Source organism: Lepisosteus oculatus, unplaced genomic scaffold, assembly GCF_040954835.1.
Source record: "Lepisosteus oculatus isolate fLepOcu1 unplaced genomic scaffold, fLepOcu1.hap2 HAP2_SCAFFOLD_63, whole genome shotgun sequence".
Taxonomy (NCBI): domain Eukaryota; kingdom Metazoa; phylum Chordata; class Actinopteri; order Semionotiformes; family Lepisosteidae; genus Lepisosteus; species Lepisosteus oculatus.
In genome coordinates, this window is record NW_027168182.1 from 122,966 (window position 1) to 146,062 (window position 23,097).

Genomic DNA, 23,097 nt, shown 5'->3' on the forward strand with positions numbered 1-23,097 from the left:
TTTTTTTTTTGAATATGGGTCACACACATGCCACAGCAACAAAACATCTCTAGAGATGAGGCTATAGATCACCTTTCCATCCTGCAGGTTTTCCTCCCAAAGCCTACGGCACCAACGGCGACCCCTGCTGGCCGGGAGAGCAAAAGCTTACAGCACCTGGTATTCCCAGGCAGTCTCCCATCCAAGTACTAACCAGGCCCGACGCTGCTTAGCTTCCGAGATCAGACGAGATCGGGCGTGTTCAGGGTGGTGTGGCCGTAAGCGAAAGCCCAGGCGCCTGACTCGCTACTTGAAGCTGTGTGTGGCGGGGGTTCCGTGCCCCCCGAGCGGGACTGAAGGATCGTTCATGTGCAACTCTTTGGAAAGGAGCTGCTTTCCAAATCGCATTGCGTGCCTGGATGTTGGCAAATGCGCTCCCTTGTGTTGGCTCATCCCGCACTGGAGGAGGACAAACAATCTGCACGGAGGAGCACCAGGCAAGTCTTCACCAGACAAAAACCTCCAGTGCACAGCACTCTGGAAACATTTCGGGGCTTTCGCGTGTTTATTTCAGCACGTAAAGCGCACCGGTCCAACATGTCGGCCGGGCGCGCGGCGCCTCCGCCCTCTTGTGGCCTTGCGGCGTCAGAGCAAGAGGCTCCTTCTCGCTGCCCTTCCGCTGTGTTGCAGGGCCCCGAGAGGGAACCCGGAGCGCGCACTTTGTGGGGGGCGGGGGACCGCGTTCGCGCTCTGCCCCCGGTCGCTTGCGCGAGTACTAAATCTCACGGACAGGGGGGCCTCGTCATTGATTGTTACAGGTGAGACGGGGATTAGGAGGAGACCCCGACTGATGGGTAAAGGGGAGCACTAACACCAGAGGGACACCCCCGGCGTCTCTTTTTGAGAGACGCCCTGGGGTTTCCTAATGGCCAAGGAGGGTCGGGACCTCGGTTTGACGCCTCCCCCGAAGGACGGCGCCTGTTTGTGCAGCAGAGTGTCGCCATCAGGAGGCTGGGGCGTAAGAGAGCCACACAGCCCGCAGGGTGAGCGCTCCCTACTGGTCCCAGTCACACCTCTTGCAGGAGCAGCAGCAACCGGAGCTTTTCCGGGGTGGAATCTCCCATCCGGGTGCCGGCCAGGCTCACACCTGCTGGGCTGCCCCGGGGGTGAGCCCAGTCGAGAGTCGCAGGGCCAGATCTAGTTACCGGGGAGAAACGATACAAGCGAAGGATTGCTCGGCTCTCGGCACTTGAAAAGACCGACAAATGTCTCGTTCCCGCCGGAGCTGAATGTACCCGCATGTGTGGTGTCGTCTTCTTCCCCCGCCCCGCTGTGTTTGCTGTATTGTCTCTGAAGCCGGCCCCCCCGAGACGAGACGGGCTGTTTCTGTGCCCCAATTAACACTTTACAGGTGCCATTCCCCGGCATTGTGGCCATTGTCGGTGCTCACACGCGATAAGATAAGGCGGAGGAGAGCGGGGCATGCCCAGCGGCAGACATTCAAGGAGGGGGCAGTGCGAGGTGAGGTGAGGTGCGACACGCCGGAGCCCCGACGCAGCTAATGCGGAGCACTTGTTGGACTGGCATCGAAAGGACGTGTGCGCACGGAGCGAGCCTTCCCTGCGGCGGAGCGCGGGAACTTTCTCCCCCCCTCCCGCTGCAGGAGTTGTGTGCACTGCAGCGGTGCCGAGAGAAAAGCACAGAAGGCAGCAGGCTCTGGAGAGCAGGTAAGAGACGGAGCCTTGTGGGCAGGCGAGCAGGCCCGTTTTTTGGAAATTGCTGAAAAGGTTTGTTCGGTGTGTGGCAGGTGCACGTCGCGAGCTTGCGTGGCGATCTGCCGGTCTGGAGTTATGCAAATGAGGCCGAATTGCATCCCGGGACATGCTGCGAATGCCCAACGGCGACTGCAGATGTGTAGGAAACGGCGCGCTCGTTTTCTCGTTTTGCCCACACTTTTGAGTGTTAGTGTGGCGTGTGAGTGTGTGAAAGAGTGGGCCCAGCAGGAGGCGGTGGCGTGCGGGGCGAGGAGGTGGCCTAGGCTGCGCGATTTGTGCTGTGGGTGCGGGCCGCTTGCAGGGGCCTGTTTAACTCATACTTACCTGGCAGGGGAGATACCTTGATCAAGAAGGAGGTTCACCCAGGGCGAGGCTTGGCCATTGCACTCCGGCTGTGCTGACCCCTGCGAATTCCCCAAATGTGGGAATCTCGACTGCATAATTTCTGGTAGTGGGGGACTGCGTTCGCGCTCTCCCCTGATGTGCTTGGTCCAAAATCAGATACGGGAGGGTTAGGACACCACGAGCTGCGTGGCTGCGGAAGGATCCCGGTTCGACAGGAGTGGACGCCGCTGCTGGTTCTCGCTGGCTTTTAGTTAGGGGTCTGGAGAAGCATCTCAAGCTAGTTCCACTACTCCTTCCGGACGTTCATTCCCTTTTCAAAGTCAGTCGTTTTGCTGTAGTCTGCGTTCTTTAGGCTGATTATCGAGGTTAGCCTTTATTTGGTCATGGGGGGCCTCGGTACTGTATGCTGAGTCTAAAGACAGTTTCACCCGTTTTCTGATTGCTCGGTTCTGTACCAGTGCAGACATGTCAAACAGTGAATGGCTGTACCTCTATTGTATCCGTGCTCAATGAATGAAATCGGTAACAAATGAATATATGTCTAGTTATACGAAAAACGAGTGGTTTATCGACTCATCTTCATTTGCAGATTTAGAGGCAGCTTCGATATTCGTTTTACAGACGGGTTTTTTTTTTTGAATATGGGTCACACACATGCCACAGCAACAAAACATCTCTAGAGATGAGGCTATAGATCACCTTTCCATCCTGCAGGTTTTCCTCCCAAAGCCTACGGCACCAACGGCGACCCCTGCTGGCCGGGAGAGCAAAAGCTTACAGCACCTGGTATTCCCAGGCAGTCTCCCATCCAAGTACTAACCAGGCCCGACGCTGCTTAGCTTCCGAGATCAGACAAGATCGGGCGTGTTCAGGGTGGTGTGGCCGTAAGCGAAAGCCCAGGCGCCTGACTCGCTACTTGAAGCTGTGTGTGGCGGGGGTTCCGTGCCCCCCGAGCGGGACTGAAGGATCGTTCATGTGCAACTCCTTGGAAAGGAGCTGCTTTCCAAATCGCATTGCGTGCCTGGATGTTGGCAAATGCGCTCCCTTGTGTTGGCTCATCCCGCACTGGAGGAGGACAAACAATCTGCACGGAGGAGCACCAGGCAAGTCTTCACCAGACAAAAACCTCCAGTGCACAGCACTCTGGAAACATTTCGGGGCTTTCGCGTGTTTATTTCAGCACGTAAAGCGCACCGGTCCAACATGTCGGCCGGGCGCGCGGCGCCTCCGCCCTCTTGTGGCCTTGCGGCGTCAGAGCAAGAGGCTCCTTCTCGCTGCCCTTCCGCTGTGTTGCAGGGCCCCGAGAGGGAACCCGGAGCGCGCACTTTGTGGGGGGCGGGGGACCGCGTTCGCGCTCTGCCCCCGGTCGCTTGCGCGAGTACTAAATCTCACGGACAGGGGGGCCTCGTCATTGATTGTTACAGGTGAGACGGGGATTAGGAGGAGACCCCGACTGATGGGTAAAGGGGAGCACTAACACCAGAGGGACACCCCCGGCGTCTCTTTTTGAGAGACGCCCTGGGGTTTCCTAATGGCCAAGGAGGGTCGGGACCTCGGTTTGACGCCTCCCCCGAAGGACGGCGCCTGTTTGTGCAGCAGAGTGTCGCCATCAGGAGGCTGGGGCGTAAGAGAGCCACACAGCCCGCAGGGTGAGCGCTCCCTACTGGTCCCAGTCACACCTCTTGCAGGAGCAGCAGCAACCGGAGCTTTTCCGGGGTGGAATCTCCCATCCGGGTGCCGGCCAGGCTCACACCTGCTGGGCTGCCCCGGGGGTGAGCCCAGTCGAGAGTCGCAGGGCCAGATCTAGTTACCGGGGAGAAACGATACAAGCGAAGGATTGCTCGGCTCTCGGCACTTGAAAAGACCGACAAATGTCTCGTTCCCGCCGGAGCTGAATGTACCCGCATGTGTGGTGTCGTCTTCTTCCCCCGCCCCGCTGTGTTTGCTGTATTGTCTCTGAAGCCGGCCCCCCCGAGACGAGACGGGCTGTTCCTGTGCCCCAATTAACACTTTACAGGTGCCATTCCCCGGCATTGTGGCCATTGTCGGTGCTCACACGCGATAAGATAAGGCGGAGGAGAGCGGGGCATGCCCAGCGGCAGACATTCAAGGAGGGGGCAGTGCGAGGTGAGGTGAGGTGCGACACGCCGGAGCCCCGACGCAGCTAATGCGGAGCACTTGTTGGACTGGCATCGAAAGGACGTGTGCGCACGGAGCGAGCCTTCCCTGCGGCGGAGCGCGGGAACTTTCTCCCCCCCTCCCGCTGCAGGAGTTGTGTGCACTGCAGCGGTGCCGAGAGAAAAGCACAGAAGGCAGCAGGCTCTGGAGAGCAGGTAAGAGACGGAGCCTTGTGGGCAGGCGAGCAGGCCCGTTTTTTGGAAATTGCTGAAAAGGTTTGTTCGGTGTGTGGCAGGCGCACGTCGCGAGCTTGCGTGGCGATCTGCCGGTCTGGAGTTATGCAAATGAGGCCGAATTGCATCCCGGGACATGCTGCGAATGCCCAACGGCGACTGCAGATGTGTAGGAAACGGCGCGCTCGTTTTCTCGTTTTGCCCACACTTTTGAGTGTTAGTGTGGCGTGTGAGTGTGTGAAAGAGTGGGCCCAGCAGGAGGCGGTGGCGTGCGGGGCGAGGAGGTGGCCTAGGCTGCGCGATTTGTGCTGTGGGTGCGGGCCGCTTGCAGGGGCCTGTTTAACTCATACTTACCTGGCAGGGGAGATACCTTGATCAGCCTGTAGGTGGAGTAGTTAGATTGTTTTTCTTTTGTTGGAAGCAGTGTTCGATTTGCGGTTTTTGAAATGGCAACCTTTGGATCCCGTAAGAATGCTGTACGTTTTGAGCTCTTGGATGACCTCTTCATGGATCGTATGCAGTTCAGCAGAAAAGTGTTACAGAAGGAACTTGGTTTTGAACCTCGGCACTTGGATTTCATCTTCGCTCTCCCAGGTCAGAAAGCATTTGAGGTTGTATTTGCTACCTATCCTCTGTTTGAACAATGCGTGGATGTGTTTGAGGCAAAAAGAGGCAAAGTTCCTGCACTTGAGAAGATCAACTTGCAGCCTCTGACACAGAGAGAGAGGAAAACGGTGCATGTTGTTATGTTCTCGGAACTGGCAAAGACGGAGGACATTCACACCTGGCTTAACCAGTACTGCACCGTCCACCATGGAACTGAGGTTAGAGATGTTGATGGTATAAAAACAGGAGCAAGGAAATTCGAGGTTCGCTTGCTACCGGACAGCGTAAATGGAGGCTTAAGGCACCTGCCCTCTACAATCCGGCTGGGCGCCTGCAATGGCTATGTGTTTTATGTGGGACAACCAAAGGTGTGTCGGCGCTGTGGTGCTGTGGGACACCTGGCATCGTCCTGCACTGTGAAATGCTGCAAGACCTGTGGCAAACAGGGACATTTAGCCTCTGACTGTTCAATGCTGCCAAAGTGCAATTTATGTGGCTCGGAAGGACACGTTTTTAAGAACTGCCCTCACGCCTACGCCAATAAACTCAAAATGAGAAAGGATGAGGCAGTGCTTGTTTCAGCCAAACCGGCCCGAAAATCCAAAGCAAACAACAAGTCAAACAAAGAACCCTTGTTGGACAAAGACTCTCAGCCTCCAGCCAGGATCAGTCCTGCTGTGGCTCCGGGGCTGGTGGAAGAGAAATCCACTACGCCCCCACAACCGCAGACTGCACCAGACAAGCACGAGGGTTTGAAAACCCCCGAGAACAGCGAGGACCCCTCCCCCACTCCTGCTCCTCAGAACGAGGGCCAGTGTGGGGCCCCCCGGTGGAGCGGGTCCAGCGAGGATACCCAGGATTCAGCGGAGCTGCTTTTCTCAGACTCTGCAAGTGCTACAGATGCCCTCCTCTCCTCCATCCAGTCCATCACGGAGGATTTGCAGCAGCTGGTGGGTGAGGGGGAAGAGGAGACTGGTGCATCGGCTGCACCCCTTTCCCCTCAGTGCTCCCAGGAGCTGGACTTGAGGAAAAGAAAAAATGACTCTGTTTTCTCCCCGAGCGAGGAGGAAGGAGAGCATGGCGATGGGGACAGCTGGAACCTCTCCACCCCTCCCTCTACCCCCTTCCTTGAAATGGACTCTGTGAACGCTTTTACTGCTGCCACCCTGATGAAGGCTCATTCAGAGGATGGCTGGCAGGAAATTGGTAAGAAGAAAAAGAAAAAGAAAAAGGTAACAGGTGAGACCGAAGAGAAATGTGTTTTGTAAAGACTGGTTCCACTTTCTTATGTAATATGGCTCTTAACATAATTTCTCTTAACACAAGAGGTATCAATGACAGAGTTAAATGCCAGTCTGTCTTTGATTACCTCCAGCAGAGAGAGGGAGATGTGTTGATGTTGCAGGAGTGTGCTTTAGCCTATCAAGAGAGGTATAAAAGTTTTGAAGATAGGTGGGATAAAGGGCCTTCTGTTTGGTCAGGGGACAATAACAACAGAGCCTCTGGCGTGGCCATTCTTTTCAAAGGATGGGCATTCAAATTGAAAAGTATTCAGCGGGTCATAGATGGCAGGTTGCTGTGTGTGGATGTGGAATGGGGGACCGTTAACCTGCGGCTAATCAATGTGTATTGCCCTACTGACGTAGGAGGAAGGGTGGAGCTACTCAAGGCACTCTCCCCCCTATTGTTATGCAGCACAGACGTGATAGTGGGAGGGGATTTTAATTGTATCTTAGAGCACACAGACAGGCAGTCTAGCTCGCCGATAAAATTGGATTCCAGCTCACTGGCCCTGCAAAACTTAGTTCAAGACTTTAAACTCTCAGACACATATAGATGTATATATCCCACAACAGCAGGATATACATGGTCAGGGAGGAATAGCAGCTCCAGAATTGACTATTGCTTTGTCTCAGAGAGAGTGAAAGTTGTTGGGGTCACTCTTCAGCCTGTCTTCTTCTCAGATCATCAGGCTTTAGGGTGTAGAGTGGAACTCCAGGGCGGGACTGTCTTTGGCCCAGGCCTCTGGAAACTCAACACAAAGCTGCTAGAGAACGAGGGGGTAGTATCCCGCTACAAGGAGAAACTATCACAGTGGCTGTCCTTGCAGTGTCTGTACGGGTCAGTAGGAGAGTGGTGGGAGGAGGTGAAGGTGAGGACAAAGGCCTTTTTCATGGCTGAGGGAAGGAAGGCTGCTGCCAGACGGAGAGGAGTGCTAGCCAGGAAACAGAGGCAGCTGCAGCGTCTCTACACGATGCTGCACAGTGGCTTCGATGTGCTCGAGGATATCGCCCTTTTAAAAAAGGACATCCGGAGCATAGCCGAAGAAAGTAGTCGAGGAGTGCTGTTAAGAAGCAGAGTGCAGTTCTTGGAAGAAAATGAGAAGTGTACTCGCTTCTTTTTCAGGAAAGTGGTAGGCTCCAAGACTGTCATGGAAAGTGTAGTTGATGAGGAGGGACGAGAGAGAACAGAGCCGAGTGCTATCCTCTCCTGCACCGAGGCCTTCTACTCAAGACTGTACAGCTCTACAGAGGTAAAGGATGAAGATATTCATTTTTTTACCTCAAAGCTAGAAAACATTTTGAGTGAAGAAGATAGGGAAGTACTTGAGAGGGATTTGACAGTAGAAGAGCTGAGACAGGCTATGGAGAGCTTACAGAAGGGGAAAACTCCGGGTGCTGACGGGCTCCCTAAAGAATTTTATTGCACCTTTTGGGATCTGCTTCAGGATCCGCTACTGCTCCTATTCGAGGAAAGCTACAAGACAGAATTGCTGCCTGACTCCTTAAGAGAAGGCACTATCTCTCTCTTGTTTAAGAAAGGAGCAAAAAATGACATAAAGAACTGGAGACCCCTCAGCCTGTTAGGCGTGGACACTAAGATCCTGTCCAAAGCCCTTTTCCTGCGCCTACAAAATGTAGTGGCCTCACTGGTAGGGAAAGAACAGACTTGTGGGATAGCAGGACGCCTGATGAGCGACAACCTGGCCTTGTTGAGGGATGTCTGTCTGTACTCTGAGGATCGCTCCCTCCCTCTGTGCATTTTAGGTGTAGACCTAGAAAAGGCCTTTGACCGCCTAAACCGGCAGTACTTAACATCGGTACTTGAGCACATGAAGTTTGGCCCCATCATGAGAAAGTGGATTAACCTGCTGTACACAGGTAGCAACAGCAGAGTCATGGTTAATGGCAATAGATCACGCACCTTTGAAGTCTGTTCAGGGGTGAGGCAGGGCTGCCCATTATCCCCCTTGTTATTCGTTTTGGCTATGGAGCCCTTAGCCTGTGCCTTGCGCCAGGATCAGGCCATTAATGGGATACCAGTGCCTGGAAGTGGGGGAGGAGAGGTAAAGACATCTCTATACATGGATGACGTCACCCTGCTCCTCTCTGACAATGCCTCAATTAGCAGAGCTCTGCAGTGCTGTGATCGGTTCTCTTTGGCTTCCTCCGCAAAAATTAACACATCTAAGAGTGAGATTTTTTATCAGAACTGGAGGGAGCCAAAAGAAGGACATGATCTCAGGCTGCAAGAGAAGAGAATTAAGGTCCTGGGGGTGTATTTTGGAGAAGAGATGGGAACAGTAAATTGGCAGAACAAATTGCCAATCTTAAACAAAAAACTGATGCAATGGAAGGACCGAGACCTCACCATGACAGGGAAGGTGCTGGTCATCAAAGCCGAGCTCTTGCCTGTCTTGAATTTTCTGGCTTCTACCTTCCCAATCCCACACCGTGTTGCGGCGGTGCTGAGGAGATTGATGTTTCAATTTCTATGGGGTGGGAAGCAGGAAAGACTCAGAAGGGAAATAATGTACAGGCCGCTACCCTCAGGGGGGAAGTCTGTCCCAGATATTGCTACGAAGCTGCTGTGCATTTTCCTGGCCTCTGTGCTGAGAGGCTTTGCAACAGCACCTGCAGCGCGTACCTGGACTTATTTTTCCAGGCTCTGGGTAGGTAGGGAGGTGTTCAGAGTGTGGGGTGTCAGACCCAAGCTGGACGTCCCACTCTCTGACACATGCCCTGCAATTTATGGGACAGTTAAAAGTTTTCTAAGATCTCACCCAATTGGCCATATTCCCCTCCGAGATGTCAGCGTCCAAAAACTGGAAGATTTCGTAGCACCCCAGAACAATAGGCAGACCCCTGTGGGCATTTTAACATCAGCCCAAACAAGGAAGGTGTGGAAACACACATCCTCTAAATTTCTGTGCAACATTCACAGAGATTTAGCCTGGAGTGTCGTCCACCAGTGCTTACCGGTACGAACTTTCTTGTACCGTAGGGGCCTCACCCCCAGCCCTCGCTGCGTTAGGGTGGGCTGCGGCGAGGAGGAGACTGTGACCCATCTCCTGTGGTCCTGCTTTTTTGCTAAGGCCTTCTGGGCCCAGTTTGAAGATTGGTTGCAGGCTCTCTCGCCCCAATTTACCCTGACCGCTGCTTTCGTTAGATACGGCATCTCTCCTGTCAAGCTTCCTCCTGACGTGTTTGACAGGATCTGGGCCGTGGTGAACAGTGGGAAAGACGCCCTGTGGAGAGTGAGGAACATGGGGCTGTTCAAAGGCATCGAGGTCCCAGTCAAGGCAGCAGGTAGCCTGGCCCTGTTCATCACCCGAGAGAACTATTACCTCAGAGATCTGTGGAGAGAAGGGAGGGAGGAAGCAGAAAATCTGTGGGAAATAGAGAGCATAGGTCAACATCTCAAGAAACTGTGAAAAACATTATCATGTTTAAATAAAGAATGTGATTTGCACCAGAAAAAAAGAAAATTGTTGCTATGTAACTGTTACCGTGTCAAAATGTAATGAGATGTGATCATATATACTGTTTTAAGTATGTATATTAATGTAAAGCTTTCTGATTTGTGATTTCCTGTATTTTTTTGTGAAAAGAAAATAAAGTTCTTAAAAATCGAAATCGGTTCACCCAGGGCGAGGCTTGGCCATTGCACTCCGGCTGTGCTGACCCCTGCGAATTCCCCAAATGTGGGAATCTCGACTGCATAATTTCTGGTAGTGGGGGACTGCGTTCGCGCTCTCCCCTGATGTGCTTGGTCCAAAATCAGATACGGGAGGGTTAGGACACCACGAGCTGCGTGGCTGCGGAAGGATCCCGGTTCGACAGGAGTGGACGCCGCTGCTGGTTCTCGCTGGCTTTTAGTTAGGGGTCTGGAGAAGCATCTCAAGCTAGTTCCACTACTCCTTCCGGACGTTCATTCCCTTTTCAAAGTCAGTCGTTTTGCTGTAGTCTGCGTTCTTTAGGCTGATTATCGAGGTTAGCCTTTATTTGGTCATGGGGGGCCTCGGTACTGTATGCTGAGTCTAAAGACAGTTTCACCCGTTTTCTGATTGCTCGGTTCTGTACCAGTGCAGACATGTCAAACAGTGAATGGCTGTACCTCTATTGTATCCGTGCTCAATGAATGAAATCGGTAACAAATGAATATATGTCTAGTTATACGAAAAACGAGTGGTTTATCGACTCATCTTCATTTGCAGATTTAGAGGCAGCTTCGATATTCGTTTTACAGACGGGTTTTTTTTTTTGAATATGGGTCACACACATGCCACAGCAACAAAACATCTCTAGAGATGAGGCTATAGATCACCTTTCCATCCTGCAGGTTTTCCTCCCAAAGCCTACGGCACCAACGGCGACCCCTGCTGGCCGGGAGAGCAAAAGCTTACAGCACCTGGTATTCCCAGGCAGTCTCCCATCCAAGTACTAACCAGGCCCGACACTGCTTAGCTCCCGAGATCAGACAAGATCGGGCGTGTTCAGGGTGGTGTGGCCGTAAGCGAAATCCCTGGCGCCTGACTCGCTACTTGAAGCTGTGTGTGGCGGGGGTTCCGTGCCCCCCGAGCGGGACTGAAGGATCGTTCGTGTGCAACTCTTTGGAAAGGAGCTGCTTTCCAAATCGCATTGCGTGCCTGGATGTTGGCGAATGCGCTCCCTTGTGTTGGCTCGTCCCGCACTGGAGGAGGACAAACAATCTGCACGGAGGAGCACCAGGCAAGTCTTCAGTGCACAGCACTCTGGAAACATTTCGGGGCTTTCGCGTGTTTATTTCAGCACGTAAAGCGCACCGGTCCAACACGTCGGCCGGGCGCGCGGCGCCTCCGCCCTGTTGCTGCCCCTGCAGCTGCTTCACTTTTCCCTTTAGTTGCCATCGATTTTTTTGTAGTGCTATACATATACGATTGAGGTATCTTAGAGTTCTCTTTCGAAAACCCAGCACTCTCTTTTCTTTTCCCAGTGTTACTCATATCGGACTTTTTAAACCTAAAAAAAATCGTTTTTTTTTTCTTTCAATTATAACTGAAGTTTAAACAACTAGTGTTAAGTCCTTATTTTTCTGTAGTCAAAAAAAGCAAAAATTAACATTCAGGTCATGAAAAACTCAAAAAAACTCCCCAACCACTAAACTTTACCTCCCACCTGAGCGCCATCTTGAACGCCCCTACCACCAGAGAATGCTCACGATTTCGGAAGCTGTCTCCGGGACGTGCTGATTCCACACATCCTGAATAAATCATGATATTGTTAGTTGCTGTAGCTAGACGTTCAAATGAGTTTCATGGCCAGATGGACTGTTTCCACCAGCGGTATAGTATTGCAGTGAGACAGCACGATGCCTGCAAGACTATGTCACGCTAAACGCCACAGATTGTGTTTGTCCGTTCGTGTCAGTCGTCCCGCAGCCACGGGAAGTGGGACACAAACATGCTGCAATGCTTTCAAGACGTTAGGATTTGTTTGTGCAACATCCAAGAAGAGTACTTGTGGCTTGAATGTGAACTGTACGTGCCCGCCCCCTTTCCTCTGTAGTGCATGAGTTCCTCCCGGCATGCCCTTCGTCATTGTTCTGTCATCTTGTATTTAAAGGGTTGTATTTCTGCTGCTGAAAATAAGCAACGGTTTTCTCACAACGCCCTTTGTTCCCAACGGAGCCCTTGTTTGTCATGAAATTCTTCAAAACCTCAAGCTAGAAGAAGAAGAAGACGACAAATATGAAGCGTTATAGCAACGACATGCCATGAGACGATCGATAACGATTCCCATAGGATCCCCGCGGTTGCCTGGCAACCGTCAGCTTTGCGCAGTGGCAGTATCGTAGCCTGTGAGGTTTAGCCGAGGCGCGATTATTGCTAGTTGAAAACTTTTCCCAATACCCCGCTTCCGCCGGTTTGCAATACAATCGGCGAAAGCAATTTTTGACAGTCTCGTCAGAGACTGAGCAAGGTGTTTAAAGACAGATTTGGTCACGGTGATATCATGGTAGAAAGAAACGAGCTTGTTACGTGTCAACAGAAACGCTCTTTAGCTCTTTCAGCTTTATGCAGAGAACAGCGTCTGTCGAGATTACTTTTGTGTCAGCGCGAAACGCCGTGTGCTGTCAGTATGATTTCATATTGCTCATAGCGGCGCCTGGCTTTTGTCTGTCAAACGTTAGGTTGCGCTTCTTCATGCTGCATCGTCGGCATGAGTGGAGCATTTTAAACGTCTGTACTTACTGCGCCCCATAAGAAATCGTTTGTCCCCATTCAAAAGAGATTGTGCGATGTCCTGCAGCGTTCGCAAAGCAAACCTTTGACAGTTTGAAAAGAGGAATTTATTCTGCTTCCTGTGCGTGCAGTAGTTACAAAGTTGAACGTCTTTACACGATCTGCTGCAGTTTTCAGTGGGTGGGCTTTGTCAAATGGCTTGGAAAAACGCACTGTGTTTCGGGTCGGGAAACATCATGAGCAGTGTCCTGCATGTTTTCTGTGTATAGCTGTCTTTTAACGCATACAGAATTCATTCGAAATCATTGATTTCTCCAATTAACAAGGGTCCCTTTTTGAACCTGCCAGAAGCATTCTTTCAATGTAACAGATTTACTCTGGGGAAGGGCAGCATGACATTGAGAGTAGCTCAAGCTTTCAGCACCTTTATCTGACTGCATGTATGCAGACACTGCTCAGAATCCCCTGTAAGATTCTCCTTCAATTCCGTTTTGCAGTGCTTTAGCTCTTTCAAAAGGCTTCGCTTTGCTAGTCACAATCCAAGGCTCATGACAGCATTTGAAAACATTCGCAACTGCGTTGGCCGGGAATCGAACCTGGGTTAACTGCTTTGAAGGCAGCTATGCGCAACACTGGCTCGCTCCAGAATAAGTCTCGCGTCGAGGGCATATTTTTTTCCATTTTACCGTGAGTCGGGCTCAGCTGCACAGAGGAGAGAGCAGAGCAATGAGGTCACGGGGACAGGGGAGTCACACGCTGGCGGTTTGAATACGCGGAAGATCACTGAGGGATCCACAGTATATGGACCCTCCGTGCGCCATCAGTCCGCACTCCGGACTCTGAATCCTGCCATCCGAGTTAAGATCTCGGCGGAACCTGAGGCGCAGTTCCTTCTTAAAACGTAATCTGGTGAGCATTTCTAGAATCGTACTTGTATATATGCAGCCTTTAATGTGTTGCTAGGTTAAAATTGATGACTTCTTGTATTTCAGTAGGCAACTGCCCTCTTGATTTCGGATTTAATTTCTTTATTACAGGGGCGCTTTTATGAAGACAGAGTCATGTTCAGGTACTTTGCTTGATGGAGGAAGCTCATTTCGGACTCTGTGATCTGCTCACCTGGAAAGGTCTGCTATACTACTACAAGAGAGAAGTAGAGTCTGGAAGAAGGGACAATTTTATGATGCTTTGGAAGATAATGTTTTTTTTTCTTATACTGAAAATGAAAGGTAGTTGTTTCTATATGGACTCAGTCTTTGGAATTTGTATATTTATATATTTCAGTGAACACTCAGCCATTCCTTCTGTATTGTAATTCAATTTCTCTTTTAAAATTCCTTCCCCACTTCTAGGACCTGCAGTTGCTGAACTCCACAATGGCTTCTATTGGAAAGTCTGTGACTGAGACCAAGTAAGTGTTCACTTTTTTATGAAACCATTATTTATTTAGGAGCAATGAGCAATTCTTATATAAATGCAATAAAATCATTATGCTCAAACTATGAGAGAGAAAATTAAGGATAATTTAAGAAATCAGTCTTAGCTTGTTTCTATACACAGATGGTATTATTTATTTTCAAAGGAAACCCGCGCGGATTCCCCTGGTGTGCAAGATGTACCTGAATACTCTTGATCAGCTTCCTGCTCACTTGAAGAGGGCGTGTATGAAGCACGCCACGGCAGAAAAGATCAGGATGGCCTCTCAACAGGCGAGGGAGGACATGATGAATCACCTGAAGAACGGGGTCATCGTGGATTACCACAGAATAGAGATCGTGTCTGGTGAGGCAAACAGGATAGTGGTTGTAAGACTGCTAGAGTCCTTGGGCCTTTTTGTACATGGGAAGCCTGAAGACACATTGGCAAGGTGAGATATTTTTAATCTGTAAGGTTTCTGTAGTTTCTTTTTGAAATCATTGTTACAACATATTATGTAAAAGCATGTTGAAAAGAATCTACCTGCATTCCAGCGGCCCTGAGCAAGAGGCCGCTGTCCAGGAGGAAGAGATGCCAGAGGCTGCTCTAGAAACTGAAACAGAAGCGGATAAGGAAGGGGAAGATGTGAGCTCTGAAGAACTCTATCAGCAGTAAGACTTTTTTATTTTTCAGATGTATCTATTTTTTACTAAAATTCTAATTTGTCTTATAGGTATAAAATGTTTAAACCGGTGTTTTATATCCTTACAGGCCCTGAGTAGTTAAAAAGTATCAGCAGGCCGGAAGAGAGTGGCCCAAGCTGGACTCTATAGAAAGCACTCCCTGGATGCTCCTCTCCTGATTGGATTCAAACAGTACCTTACCAAGGATCTGGGAGTGGCAAATTATTCTCAGGAGGTATTTATTTTTTAAAGGCATTTAAAATTAAGCAATGGTATCTTCATTGTAAATGTTTTTATTTCTTAGCTTAAAATTCACCCATGTGAAATGATGTCAGCCATAAACATCATGACTCTATATTTCCTACCTGAATCTATTCTACTTAAATTATTACATTATACACAATTTGAGTTCATTTTAAAAAGTAAAAGGTAATGAAAGGAATGCATTTTCATAAGAAAGATAATACCGATATGCATGTGATAATCTTCCTTATATCATGTAGTGCATCATTTGGACACTTTGTGGGCTTCAAATACAAAGAAAATCATGTTCTATGGTACAAGATAAATACAAAACTTAAGCTTCTTTATAAAGCATAAGCAATCATTTATTACATCGCTTCTTGAATTAAATCTTTTGACAAGAGGTAAGACTTCTGTTACATTTAAACCCATGTTTAGCTGTGTTTTTTAGATTTAACTGAACCAATTTCTGTGTGTGATAATGTCCTTGAATTCTGACAACATCACACTAAATTACATGATATAAAACAGCTAATGTTTCTAGAGATAAAGTTTCTGAGATGCTTCTAATTACTTTTTATTACCAGGGACAGTTTAATTCACCTTGTACAGTACTGTAAGACCAAGATACTTTTTTTAAAAGTTATTTAACATTTTATAGAACTTTGTCTACTATGGCAACATGATGTGCTTGGTGAAACTTGGAAAAATACTGCTTGGCCACTTATCTTAAGAAAAAGATAGGATAAAGGTTTATCTTTTGCACCTACCTGACCCCCAGGGAAGGCCAATGCTTTCTAAGTTGATGGTTCCCTACAGTAGACTGTACTTTAATTTCAAAGGTAATGTATATTGACCCAAATCAGTTTTGGAATCCAATCTACTGACGAGATGGAGCACATCCTTTTTTCAGGATTTTAGCATCATACGTTTGGTATATTTAGTCCCTAATGCTGAAAGAAATGATCATAGAACATTTGGACACTTTGTGGGCTTGAAATACAAAGCAAATCATGTTCTATGGTACAAGATAAATACAAAACTTAAGCTTTTATTTTAATTAGATTTGTTTATAAAGCATAAGCAATCATTTATTACATTAATATATGTGAAAATAACATTTTAGCATCATACGTTTAGTATATTTAGTCCCTAATGCTGAAAGAAATGATCATAGAACATGACATCTAACCTTACCTGCGGTGTTTTTAATCCCTATTGCTCAATGCACGGTGAAAGCATTCCATACATGTGTCTGACAATGAGGAATGGGCCCCTGAGACAGTCATTTGCCTGTTTCACAAATGATCGTATTTTACTAGAGATTCTGTTTGGGATTCAGATGTGCATTCGGACAGCAATCCCTTTCAAGAAATGATACGTTCTGGATGAGGTCAAAGGTGCTGGAACACTGTATCTAGGATGTGTTTGCAGAGACTGTGTGTCTCCTGCTTCAACGCAGTGATAAACAGATGTGCTCCTTTAATTTATTGGTACATGCCCAGGGCAGTAAGCAGTCTGAGGATTTATTTCCAGATGGCATAGAGCAGTGAAGCAGTGAAGTAGTGCAAAACACTGGATCATTATATTATTAGAATCTATTCTACTTAAATTATTACATTATACTCAATTTGAGTTCATTTTAAAAAGTAAAAGGTAATGAAAGGAATGCATTTTCATAAGAAAGATAATACCGATATGCATGTGATAATCTTCCTTATATCATGTAGTGCGTCATTTGGACACTTTGTGGGCTTGAAATACAAAGAAAATCATGTTCTATGGTACAAGATAAATACAAAACTTAAGCTTTTATTTTAATTAGATTTGTTTATAAAGCATAAGCAATCATTTATTACATTAATATATGTGAAAATAACATTTTAGCATCATATGTTTAGTATATTTAGTCCCTAATGCCGAAAGAAATGATCATTTGTTTAACATGCACGGGTCTGTCTCAAAGGATGCAGTACTCCTGAAGGGTCTCAAACCCTACATTTCGGATGCCTAGCTGTATCCCTCACATGTGGCACCTCAGAATGACTTCTAACCTTACCTGTGGTGTATTCAGTCCCTATTGCTCAATGCACAGTGTACATACTGCATACATGTGTCTTGATAATGAGGAATGGGCCCCTGAAACAGTCATTTGCCTGTTTCACAAACAGGGACCTGGACCTAGACCTGGCCCGTACAGAGCTCAAACCCGCGACCTTGGCGTTATTAGCACCACGCTCTAACCAACTGAGCTAACCGGCCTCACGACAGTGCTCCTCTCTGTGCTGCAAAAAATCAAACTCAGGGAATTTCTTTTGTCCTCCTTTGAATAGAAAGCCGTGTAATTCAGTGTACGGGCTTTCTCGTGCAGTTTCATGGTTCTTGTAACCCAAATCCTACACTGCCTGAAGTGCCCCCCCATTTCACAGCATTTTTCAGCTGATTTAAAATGTACCTAAAGGAGAAGCATTTTTGAAGACCATCAATTACCAAGAGCTTTTGTCAAAGGTTTTGGTGGTCATTTTGAATGACCACAGAGCGCTGTGACCTCGGTTTTACATCTCATCCAAAAGACAGCGCCCTTTTACAACACAGCATCTCCGTCACTATACTGGGGCATTGGGACCCGCACAGACCTCAGGGTGAGCGCCCCCCCGCCGGCACCATTAACACCACTTCCAGCTGGAAGCTTTGTTTTTCCCTGTAGCTCATCCTCATCCAGGTACTGACCTGGCTCACACCTGCTTAGCTTCAGTGGGTTTTCAGTTGTGAGTTGCAAGGGGATGCAAGTGATGGAGCCGCTCGCTGCAAAAGCCACTGCATTGGCCGGGAATCGAACCCGAGCCTCCCGCGTGGCAGGCGAGAATTCTACCACTGAACCACCAATGCTCAGTGCCCGGGCCTTCAAAAAAGACGCTTTTTTGGTGCTCTGTGCAAAACGCGTCGACATCTGCTTCCAGCTGCAAAATGCCATTTGCGGACGCTGAAGAACTTATTTCCAAGGCAGCGGGTACAAGCGATTGGGCGTTTTAAAACCACCAGGAACAGCAAAGAGGCGCGCTTCTTTGCTTGTGCCGAAACACACCGACTGAAGGCGGACAACGTAGTCGGTAGGATTGGAACCTGTGCGGGGAGACCCCAATGGATTTCTAGTCCATCGCCTTAACCACTCGGCCACGACTACAGCAAGCCCCACCGCCGCTGCGTTCTTGCTACAATCTTACCTGGATCGCGAGGCGCCGGCGGAAGCCTATTTCAAAGTCGTTCTCCGTTTCAAAAAAAACATTTCCAAAATACAAGCCTTGCAGACAGACACGCCTCAGAGGACTTAAGGGTGGCTTCATGTCGGAATGATAAAGTCTCCCCGTCCGGACATGAAAATGCCACTTTGTTACACACAAAAAAAGAATCAACAACAGAGAAATGCCCACAAGCATTTGAAAAGCCGCACCACGTCGCACTTGAAATAGCTCTTACATTAGTGGTAGACACAGGAATCGCCTTTTTATTTACGCTCTTACCAACGCGATGGAAAGCAAAACAAAGCAAAGCAGAGCAAAACAAAACGAACAAACGAAAACCCTCACGTCCCGCACTTGCATATAACGCTGTTACGTGCCCAAGCGGTATTGTACGTCATCCTAGCACTGCACCCCGGGTCGTACGGTATATGGGAACGAGCACACGCCACGAATCGTCTCGAATCACTCCCTACAGCTGTAAGGCGCCTTGAAGCGTGCACCCCCAACGTTCTTCTTTGCGCATCTGTGAAAGGTAAACTCTTGAGCAAACTCTGAACCAGCTCTAAGGAAACTAATCCGATTAGACGTTACTTTGACTCATCCTTTAAGGGACCCTTGTTAATTGGAGAAATCAATGATTTCGAATGAATTCTGTATGCGTTAAAAGACAGCTATACACAGAAAACATGCAGGACACTGCTCATGATGTTTCCCGAGCCGAAACACAGTGCGTTTTTCCAAGCCATTTGACAAAGCCCGCCCACTGAAAACTGCAGCAGATCGTGTAAAGGCGTTCAACTTTGTAACTACTGCACGCACAGGAAGCAGAATAAATTCCTCTTTTCAAACTGTCAAAGGTTTGCTGCAGGACATCGCACAATCTCTTTTGAACGGGGACAAACGATTTCTTATGGGGCGCAGTAAGTACAGACGTTTATAAAGCTCCACTCATGCCGACGATGCAGCATGAAGAAGCGCAACCTAACGTTTGACAGACAAAAGCCGGGCGCCGCTACGAGCAATATGAAATCAAACTGACAGCACACGGCGTTTCGCGCTGACTCAAAAGTGATCTCGACAGACGATGTTCTCTGCATAACGCTGAAAGAGCTAAAGAGCGTTTCTGTTGAGACGTAACACATTGGGCAAAAGACGTATAATATACGTCCATTAAACGCATATCTTAGACGTCTAAATGTGGTCTACAATTCGTCTAGAATGAAATTCTAATATACGTCTAAAGTTAAACGTCAATTATACGTCTATATTTAGACGTTCATTATACATAAATGGTTGGAGTTCTATTATACGGATAAATTTAGAGGACTATTATACATATATGGTTGGAGTTCCGGATAACTTAAGAGGTCTATTATACGTATATGGTTAGAGGTCTATTATACGGATAACATTAGAGGTCTATTATACGTATATGGGTAGAGGTCTATTATACATCAAAGATAGATTTTATAGGTGTAGAAACAAGTAAAACAAGCCAATGATTAGGTTTAGAAATGTATTCTGAAAATACACATTCACACCTGAAACATATGTATTTCAAATTATACATTGTATACAATCAATCAACAATCAACATATGGGCAATAATCATAAAAACACAACTAGTCTTAAACTTCAGCTACAAATTCTGGTAACATGGCAATATACAGTATAGTAATGACAAACACAAAACTAATTACATTAACACACTAACTCAAAACCACATTTTGATTCAAATATACATTTTAAAATGTACAACTTCTATATTTCCAAGAAAAAAATATTACATAAAATATAAAATATTACAATGGAAGTTAAGACAATTTTTGTCCACTATTTGCAAACCCTGCCTAATTGTCCTAACAGTTAGAACCAAAAACCTATTATTTTCAGAGTCCAGATCTCCTGGCCCCCTGCCTTGCATATGCATTCTTCAAGTAACACATTGCGTGCTCCTTTATTTCTTTTTCTGTTGATGTAGGGTGGGACTTCAGCACCGCAGCTAGGAGAAAATTATATAATATTACTTCCCAAATAAATGATGATTAATATCTTCTTTAGTATAATCTAAAAAATGAACGGTTTACTAAGCTCAAAGCTGAAATAAATGTATAAAATTTGGCTTGCATCATAGCAGTTGAGCAATAAAGTCTGTCCTAATTAAAGAGTACCCAAAGTTTGAAAGTACAACATAGAATAAGAATAAGAGAAACGGCAAAACGATTTTGTGTCATCTTCCCCATTCACACTATTTTATGTGCCATTTTTTTGCTTATTCACATACTATTTTAATCAAAATAATATTAAGAAAGATCTGTATGTATTCAGATAGTATTATTATTGTTCATACTTACTCGTCAAAAGAGGATTGCTGAGATATTTTCGGATATACTTCTACGTTTGAAAAACGTGTCCAAAATGGTGACCAACGAATACTAGCAATGCATTGTGGTATATAACCGGAAAATATGCTGGGTTCGATATTTTCTCAACGTATGCGTTTATTAATGTTGTCGATATTATGGTTGAAATTTAACATTGATAATACATCGCTGCTATGAGCTGATGTGCAATTTTAACGCATGCAATAAGTAAGGATCGGTCACTGTTGTATGGTATTATATATAATGACATTATGGAATAGGATGGGGACAGGCCTGGCATCACGGGGGGAGGGGGGAATGTCGCCCCTTCAGTTTTGGGCAAAAAGTTTTACCTAACTTAATTTGCACCCTAAAAAAATAGTTGTACTTTGTCAATGGTCAGACAACACTAAATGACACGAACAGTCACTGTCGTGCTGTCTCACTGCAATACTATACCGCTGGAGGAAACAGTCCATCTGGCCATGAAACTCATTTGAACGTCTAGCTACAGCAACTAACAATATCATGATTTATTCAGGATGTGTGGAATCAGCACGTCCGGGAGACAGCTTCCGAAATCGTGAGCATTCTCTGGTGGTAGGGGCGTTCAAGATGGCGCTCAGGTGGGAGGTAAAGTTTAGTGGTTGAGGATTTTTTTTGAGTTTTTCATGACCTGAATGTTAATTTTTGCTTTTTTTGACTACAGAAAAATAAGGACTTAACACTACTTGTTTAAACTTCAGTTATAATTGAAAGAAAAAAAAACGATTTTTTTTAGGTTTAAGAATTTCGATATGAGTAACACTGGGAAAAGAAAAGAGAGTGCTGGGTCTTCGAAGGAGAAGTCTAAGAAACCTCAATCGTATATGTATAGCACTACAAGAAAATTGATGGCAACTAAAGGGAAAAGTGAAGCAGCTGGAGGGGACGTGGAAAGAGTGCTGGAGATGCGCTCGTACGCGAGCGTTCGCAGCCCAAGTGAGACTCAGCTGCCAGAGGAAGAGCCGGAGTCCCTGCCCAGCACACCTGTGAAAACCCCGGCAGCCAAGAGAGGAAGGGGCGACCTGACGCTGGAGGAGCTCCAGACCAACATCTTCAACATGATGGCACAGAGCATGGGTGAGCTGAAGGAAATGATTTGATCTAATACAGTCGCAATCGAAAGTCTTAAAAAGTCCATGGACTGTGTGTTTAAAGAGGTTGAAGACTTAAAGAGTGAAGTAAAAGTTCTTAAACAAGTAAATACCAAACAAGAAAAGCATATTAAAGAACTTGAATTGAAAGTGAACGATGTAGATAGATACCGTCAATGATGGAATTTAAAATTATTTGGAGTTAAAGAGGAACGTGATAAGGACCTTGTTGCAACAGTGAAGGGTATCTGTAAAAGGACCCTGCCGGACCAGGAGGACGTAATATCGGCCATTGACTTTGTTCACAGGCTCGGGAGAGCGAACATGTCTGGGCAAGTGCGCCCCAGATCGATTATAATACAGTTCACCAAGAGGACGGCGAGGGACATGCTGTGGCGAGCGGCGAGGGGGAATGAGTATTTGAATGGGAACAAACTGAGGTTTGCAGAGGACCTGTCTGCCGCGGACAGGAGCACCAGGAACCAGCTGTGGCCCCAGGTTGAAGCTGCCAGAAGAGAGGGGAGGAGAGCCTACTTTGTGGGAGCGAGGGCCTTTGTGGACGGGAAGGAGATTTGCTCCCAGTGACTGCTCAGTTAATGATTATGTTTGGTTATATTTGTTATACCAGTATATACTAGTGTTTCTTTAGTGTTAGTTTGGAATGGTGTAGTTAAGTGTTAAGGACTGTTATAGTTCTGGTTCTTTGAAAAACTCAATAGTTTAGACAGTCTTAGAGTTAGTTATTTGCTTTTGTGTATGTCTTTTCCATGAATGCCAGAGGTACTCGAAATGTTGTTAAAAGAAAAACTGTGTGCTGAGTTTTATTTTTTACAGGAAACGCATGCATGTTGAAACTAAAGTTTATAAATAATTGAGAAATATTAAAGCAAGGAAAATATGATATGTGTAAAATATACAATTTGATCACATAATTACTTAATTACCTCTGGTAGTTAAATGCTTTTTTCTGCTGCGTTTTTTTTCTCTTGTACATGACTCTGATCCTCTTGTTGTATTTGTATTTGTAAATTCTATGTTTAATAAAAAAAAAATTAAAAAAAGCATTCTCTGGTGGTGTCCTGCAGGCTTCCTGTGGGTGTGCGTTGGTGGTATAGTGGTGAGCATAGCTGCCTTCCAAGCAGTTGACCAGGGTTTGATTCCTGGCCAACGCAGTGGCGAATGTTTTCAAATGCTGTCATGAGCCTTGGATTGTGACTAGCAAAGCGAAGCCTTTTGAAAGAGCTAAAGCACTGAAAAACGGAATTGAGGGAGAATCTTACAGGGGATTCTGAGCGGTGTCTGCATACACGCAGTCCGATACGGGTGCTGAAAGCTTGAGCTACTCTCAATGTCATGCTGGCTTTCCCCGGAGTAAATCTGTTACATTGAAAGAATGCTTCTCGCAGGTTCAAAAAGGGACCCTTGTTAATTGGAGAAATCAATGATTTCGAATG

At 47.0% G+C, this 23,097-nt stretch overlaps 8 non-coding genes across 8 annotated transcripts; 4 read left to right on the forward strand and 4 right to left on the reverse strand.

The window, feature by feature from the left end:
- Positions 1-144: 144 nt before the first annotated feature.
- On the reverse strand, positions 145-263 carry LOC138232427 (5S ribosomal RNA). Its single transcript, XR_011187156.1, has one exon. It is a non-coding gene; the product is annotated as a 5S ribosomal RNA (ribosomal RNA).
- A 1,807-nt stretch (positions 264-2,070) lies between these two features.
- On the forward strand, positions 2,071-2,234 carry LOC138232485 (U1 spliceosomal RNA). Its single transcript, XR_011187209.1, has one exon. It is a non-coding gene; the product is annotated as a U1 spliceosomal RNA (small nuclear RNA).
- Positions 2,235-2,870: 636 nt separating this feature from the next.
- Positions 2,871-2,989, reverse strand: LOC138232421 (5S ribosomal RNA). The gene has a single exon (XR_011187150.1). It is a non-coding gene; the product is annotated as a 5S ribosomal RNA (ribosomal RNA).
- A 6,940-nt stretch (positions 2,990-9,929) lies between these two features.
- LOC138232326 (U1 spliceosomal RNA) lies at positions 9,930-10,099 on the forward strand. The gene has a single exon (XR_011187060.1). It is a non-coding gene; the product is annotated as a U1 spliceosomal RNA (small nuclear RNA).
- Positions 10,100-10,735: 636 nt separating this feature from the next.
- On the reverse strand, positions 10,736-10,854 carry LOC138232467 (5S ribosomal RNA). Its single transcript, XR_011187195.1, has one exon. It is a non-coding gene; the product is annotated as a 5S ribosomal RNA (ribosomal RNA).
- A 1,292-nt stretch (positions 10,855-12,146) lies between these two features.
- On the forward strand, positions 12,147-12,288 carry LOC138232337 (U4 spliceosomal RNA). Its single transcript, XR_011187069.1, has one exon. It is a non-coding gene; the product is annotated as a U4 spliceosomal RNA (small nuclear RNA).
- Positions 12,289-17,720: 5,432 nt separating this feature from the next.
- trnag-gcc (transfer RNA glycine (anticodon GCC)) lies at positions 17,721-17,791 on the reverse strand. Its single transcript has one exon. It is a non-coding gene; the product is annotated as a tRNA-Gly (tRNA).
- Positions 17,792-22,743: 4,952 nt separating this feature from the next.
- On the forward strand, positions 22,744-22,815 carry trnag-ucc (transfer RNA glycine (anticodon UCC)). Its single transcript has one exon. It is a non-coding gene; the product is annotated as a tRNA-Gly (tRNA).
- The last annotated feature ends 282 nt before the right edge of the window (positions 22,816-23,097 follow it).